A 6,782-nucleotide genomic window follows, 5' to 3' on the forward strand; every position below is an offset into this window, starting at 1 on the left:
CAGGAGCACTGGAGAGGTTGGTTGGTATTTACCAGGAGATACACATGCACACGCGCGCTCGCGCACTCACAAACACAGATCGTCCCGAGCTCTTAGACCAGCGGTCATACGAGGTCTATTATTACTAGCTAAGCTATAACCCTAAGGACTCCAACAAGGAAAAATAACCAAGTGAGGGAAGAAAACATGGAAATAAACCAACATTAAAAGAATTTTTCTTTTTCACATACAAACTATAAAAAGAGTATTTTTCATATACAAACTATAAAAAGAGTAATGTCAAACTGTTCAATATAAAAAATTTGCTGCAAGTTTGAACTTTTATGATATTAAGGGAAAACTGAAGACTTTCCTGTTCTCTAAGTATTTCGATAATGTGAATCTAAAAGCTTAAAGGCCGCTCACGAATGTCAAAGGAAGGGACAGTGACACTGCCCTATCAAGCAAGACAATGCCCTAAAGAATGACCATATAATTATACATATGATCAGCGCCCAAGCCCCTCTGCCCCCAAGCTAGGACCAAGGAGGGCCATTCGGTGGGCGCTGATGACTTAGCAGATAGACCTATAGGCTCCCCCAAACCCCCAACCCTTAGCTCACAAGGATGGTGAGGTTGCAGCGACCAAAGGAACTAACCAGTTTGAGCAGGACTGAAACCCCGGTCTGGCAATCACCAGGCAAGGACGTTATCACCATATGCGGTGTGAAATGCTGAATACCTTTGAATGTATACGATAAAATGACTGTTGATGTCCTGTAGAGAGTAGGTTTCCCCTGCTGTATAAGACCAGAAAAGCACCCCTTAAAGTATGTAAAGTATACATGATTACCTTGCGCTCATAGCCCCCAAACCAGGGTATGTTGGAAATTGTCTTGTCAACTCTTACTTGTAGGTATGGTGTCGTGTTAAGAAATAAAAGATTGCCCTTTGCTGCCTGAGAATTGTCAGCACTATATAGCATGGATTACTTTATTGGTTGGGCTAAGTCAGCATCTAGTCACGGCTAATTGGAGGCCAATATGATTACCTTCTGCCAAGAATTACTTAAAAGAAGCTGTAATTAAATCGAGTGACTAATTAGTTGGTAAAAGAAGTGGGTCATTTACAAAATTAAATTTATTCTAAATTCTCTAGTAATTAAATTTATAAAGATCATGGCTGCACTGCAGATACGGTCAGCGAGTGCGTTTGTGTGTAAAGGATATAAGTTAACTGATGAGGATTGCCTAGTCGAGGATTACTTGTGATTTAAATAGGATATAAGTGTTTGGTTACCTCGCTCCAAGACAGACGATTTGGAACTATGTGAATAATTTGCTGTAAATCATCTACTGCTTTTATTGAATAAAGTCTAATGGGCTTCTAATGATTGAGAAGAAGAAGAAGAAGGAGAGAGAGAGAGAGAGAGAGAGAGAGAGAGAGAGAGAGAGAGAGAGAGAGAGAGAGAGAGAGAGAGAGAGAGAGAGTGTGCTGTTTGCAGAACTGGACTAATAAGTGATTGTTGTTTTGCGAGACCTAAACATGCACACAGGAAAACATATACATAGAAAAAATTAAACTTGAATATTGAATTGTAAAACTACAGAGAGAGAGAGAGAGAGGAGAGAGAGAGAGAGAGAGAGAGAGAGAGAGAGAGAGAGAGAAAGAGAGCAGGTAAAACAATCCAATATATTGTTACCTTTTTTCTCTGAAAGCTTGTCCACAAGACGATCACTCCTGTTTACGCTCAGAGAGAGAGAGAGAGAGAGAGAGAGAGAGAGAGAGAGAGAGAGAGAGAGAGAATGCCTCCACCGTCAGTAGGGGTTTTCGGAGAGACAAAGCGAGTGTGACAAATGGGCTTTGAGGGAAAGAAGCAGCAATGAATAAATAAATAAGGAAATAGCAAATGTAATAAGAATGGTTCTTGTTGCCTTGACGTAAAAATACTGACACTTGAATTGAGATAATTCTTTTTAATAACTTTTAACAATCTCCCATATATATATATATATATATATATATATATATATATATATATATATATATATATATGTCATTCAAGAGACTAGAGAGATAGATTAATGAAAAGCAGAGATGAACAAACAGGATTTAGAAAAAGTAGAAGTTGTATTGACCAAATTTTCATTTTGTGACATGTGTACAGCTATGTGTAGAATATAGAAATAAATTTTTGATGGCATTTTGGACTATGAAAAGCCTTTGATAGCGTTATTATGGAATTTCTTTTAAATATGTAAATTTGATTAAGTCTGTTCATGAGCACAGCGAGTGTAAAGTTAATGTTAGTGGAGTCCTATTAAATAAATTTCCAGTGAACAGTAGAGTACTCTAAGGGAATGTGTTGTCACCTATGTTGTTTATCCTCCTCATGCATTTTGTAATGCATAGAATGGTTGGGGATGGCAGAGATGGATTGGACTGGATTGGTAACAGGAAATTAGCAGACCTAGAGTATGCTGATGACGCTGTCCTTGCAAAGCTTGCTTACCAGAATGCATGAAATATCATACGAAGTTGGGCTCAAGATAAATAGAGGAAAGACAGAGATGATGAGAATGAAATATGCAATTGAAGATGGTATATCATTGGAAGGAGAAAGGATTAATTATGTAGAATCATTTAAATATTTAGGAACTATGATTTTTAATACAGGGTCTTCAGAATTGGAGTTTAATGAAAGATTGAAAAAAAGAAAATCAGACAATGGCTACGTTAAGTAAAACATGGAAATCAAATCGCGTGAAATTACAGACTATACATCTGTTTAGTGAGATCAGTGTCACTATATGGACATAAGTCATGGTATGACAATGAAACAATCTCCAATAGATTTAGATTATTTGAGAACAAAGCCCTCAGAAGAATATTGGGAATTAAATGGTACACTCCCCAAGAAGATCAGTTCACCAAACTTTCAACTGGGCTCCACAAGGCACTGGAAGAGTTGGAAGGCCCAGGCCTATATGACTGAGGATTATGAAGCGCGAAGTAGGAGATGATGAATGAAGAAATGTTGAATTAAAAGCTCAAGATAGACACGATTGGCGAAATCTAACTGAGGCCCTTTGCATCAATAGGCAGATGATGATGATGATGATGATGATAATGATGATGATCTATGTGTGCGTGTGTCTATGTGTGCGGGCATATCTAAACATTTAGCCATTATTACGAGTTCCTTACGCTAGCTATATTTTTATAATTTCCTTAGAGCTTAGGCTAGGATAAGGGAATTAGATAGTATGTGACAATCAGTCACGTTCTACCTCACATACGGGTTGTACACTCGAATCATGAAGAAAATTTGGCCTCAGATATTAAAGAATCAACAAATGCTATCTAACAGGATTGCATTCAGGACCTTTGGGTAGGATGCAAGGTCACAGCTAAGCTAACAAAAGATTTAAAGGTCGCTCATAAATGGGAGAGGCAAGAGACAGCGACAATGCCGTAGAGACTGACTCTATATGCATATGATCTGTGGCCAAGGCCCCTCTTCAACCAAGCTATGACCAAGAAGGGCCAGGCAATGGCTACTGATGACTCGGCAAGTAGATCTACAGGCTCCCCAAAACATTGCATCCCTAGCTCACATGGATGGTGAGATTGCAGACACTACAAGAAACTATCGAGCTTGAGTGGATTCTCAAACCCCAGTCCAGGAGATTGCGAGGCAAGAACGTTTCCATTAGGCTACCACTAAAGAATCATAACCAAAACAGCTTACTTTCATAATACCTGAATTTTCTATCTCACATCATAATCGCATTCAATTCCTTTGAGTAAGAGACAAAAGCCAAAAAGTACTTTAACCAAAGTACTTACACAATGCCTGAGGTGGTACAGTTGGACACAGGAATTCCTGGCAGACCTCGCTCTGAGGATATACACCCTGACACACCATTACTGCGCGGCTAGTAACTAAACAGATATTGATGAGAGGGATGGCAGAGCTGATGAGTGGGACTACACAAAGGAACTCGCCATGTATAGGTGTGACAAGGTGCCCATCCTCAGAGAGAGGTAAGTTAGGAATTCCTGTTTCCAACCGTACCTATCCCAATAGCACAACTTGCATACCATATAGATTTCTCAAATCTATAGTCATCCTAAATACAATAAAAATGAACTTCTACCTCAGGACTCATTGCACATGTAATTGGGTGTTGATCCCCAAAGGAATCAGTTTTAGCATTAGGTTAGGTTAGGTTAAGTTATATTTCAATTATTTCCAGAAGGCCAATGATGGAAGTGCTGGTAGGTCAATATCATAGTGTCAATAAAATATTCAAACATAATTCATAGTTATTAAGAGTATCATTGCTCAATTTCCTAAAAACCTCAATATCTTGGAATGCTTAAACATTAAATTATAGAAGAAAAAATTTCATTAACAGAAATTTTACAAAGCACAATTTACAATATCTAAAACATTCAATCTTTCTAGTTTTCCTCTACTTCATAGTTCTTGTGATAGATGATTTTCATATAATACAGTAAAATTTGAAATTACGTAAATACAAAAAATTATTGGTATCAAAATAATTTTTAAAATCCTTGTTTCTTCAATTCATCCTTTCGCAGGTTTCTTATGAACAAACTTAATATCAGACAGATATGAAATTTTGAGAAACAAATACTGTACTAAACTAAATTCATATCACTGCCATGAAATTGTCAATCATAAGGAGAAAAAGATGACTAAGAATGATAAAAACAATAAAGTTGCATTACCTTCAGTCATCCGAAAGGCTACGAGGGGTGACCAGATCATCTAGCACTTCAATATTACTCTTTACTTGTTTGATCGCATCCGCGTCGTGACGAAATCCACATCTTCAAGCCTGTCCAAAGTAGACAATTTTATTATGAGAAAGGGATTGGTTATTGGCTACTTGTGTATGCGACCTGTCAAAAATGAAAGCTAAATAACTAGATAGATATACACACATACACAAACCCCCTCACCAGGGTATGACTACCCCCATTCCCCTAACCCAAGGAACAGCGAGAGACCATGTAGTTATGCGTATGGCAAAGCCGCTGAGCTGACCGGAAAGATACACTGTGTGTGTGTGTGTGAGTATATATATATATATATATATATATATATATATATATATATATATATATATATATATATATACTGTATATATACAGTACACACACACACATATATATATATATATACATATATATATATATATATATATATATATATATATATATACTGTATATATATATATATATATATATATATATATATATATATATATATATATATGGATAGCCAGCCACTTTCCCTTTACTATACATTATAGGAGAGATTAAAGAAAGCACCTCCAAAGTGGAGAAAATTCAATGGGGCTTATAATTGCAACCCTTTGAAGTTTGGCCCCAATGGGAATGCCTATTTGAAATACTGCATTGTCTATCTAAAATGCTTATAAGTAGCTTAAGAGTGGCAAAGGCAAGGGACAGGATCTTAGTGCTGTTGTTTAATGTCCTATTGGCCAATCATATATGCACACATGATTAGTGCCCACCATCTGCACCCAAGGTAAGATACAATGGAGGACCAATCAGATACCACAACTTTTCAATGTTGGTTAATTAATATCTGAATGGCTGATAATGATGATGATGACATATAGGTAACGTAGCTTGTAATACTACTGACTGACTTAGCATACTGAAACCAGTTATTTCCAGAATAAATAATTCTAGCCTAAACTTTTGAAAGCCAAAATTCTATGACAGCAAATGACACAGAATAACTTTTGAATAAACTTCCTCTAAAATAACTCTCATTTGGCCTGCGAATGATTTAGATATTAAGATGTGGATTTTTGTCTATCAGGTTCTTCAACAAATTATTTGGTAGAGTTAGGTAACTTACTAGTAAGTTAGTAGTTATCTTAGGATATTTCAAGTTGAATACAGTCTGTTGAACATGTTGTCTATTCTGTTGACAAACAATGGTGTTTTGGTGGCATTGCACCTTCAAGTCTCATCAACGTTACGAATATTTTTATATATTATATTCAATGATATAATTTACTCTTGATTGTTGAAAATGCATATACCTAATTTAATGAGAAAGTAATTACTCCTAAATGCTAACAAATAAATATACTTAATGTAATTGGAAAGTTACATTGCAGGATGAGCTTCGCAGGGTCCTTGGAACCCAACATTTGGTTAGCGTTGTTCGGTTTTGCGTGCGTTAGTGTTTTTTGTTTAGTGTGTAATATATTGCGTGTATCGGTGTAATTTAGTAACTATTTTCGCCCTGGTTAATATATATTAAAGGTAAGTCCTTTCTATGTGTCATACCCATGGTAGGCTCTAATTTGAAATGTGGTTCCTGTTATCATAATCGGTTTTGTAGGTAGTAACCTACTTAGGCCTAGGCTAAGGAAATTTTTCTTTGGATCCACATCCTTGTTAATTATTATTCATTTGCCATTTTCCTTTTATATTTAGTTATTAATCATATGGTTTTTTGTCGTCTGGGGGTGAGCTTGCTGCTCTGTGGCCTAGACCAATTGTAGATCCTGTCTTGGCTTGGCTCTGGTGTAAATCTTGGAACTTGGTTTATTTGGATTGTATTGTCATTCCAAGGCCTATTATTGAGTGTAACTTACTGGCGATTGTGGTAAATTTTTCAATTTATTTGGATTCTACTCTATTTTGTACAAAATAAATCAGCACAATAGTTGGACATTTACTAAAATCAAGACGTTTTATTATAGTTACGTACAGAACAATATTTTATA

The 6,782-nt window shown here is 36.3% G+C and overlaps 1 protein-coding gene across 2 annotated transcripts in view; it reads right to left on the reverse strand.

Annotated features, from left to right (window-relative positions):
- LOC137656830 (probable G-protein coupled receptor Mth-like 2) overlaps nt 1–6,011 on the reverse strand; it is a 101,733-nt gene extending 95,722 nt beyond the window's left edge. For both annotated transcript variants that reach the window (XM_068391151.1, XM_068391153.1), the window contains exons 1-2: nt 5,903–6,011; nt 4,738–4,847 (exon numbers count right to left, since the gene is read on the reverse strand). The gene's annotated coding sequence lies outside the window, so the exon portion shown is untranslated. The remainder of the gene's footprint in view (nt 1–4,737; nt 4,848–5,902) is intronic.
- Nucleotides 6,012–6,782: the final 771 nt, after the last annotated feature.

This window comes from Palaemon carinicauda, chromosome 17 (assembly GCF_036898095.1).
Source record: "Palaemon carinicauda isolate YSFRI2023 chromosome 17, ASM3689809v2, whole genome shotgun sequence".
NCBI lineage: Eukaryota > Metazoa > Arthropoda > Malacostraca > Decapoda > Palaemonidae > Palaemon > Palaemon carinicauda.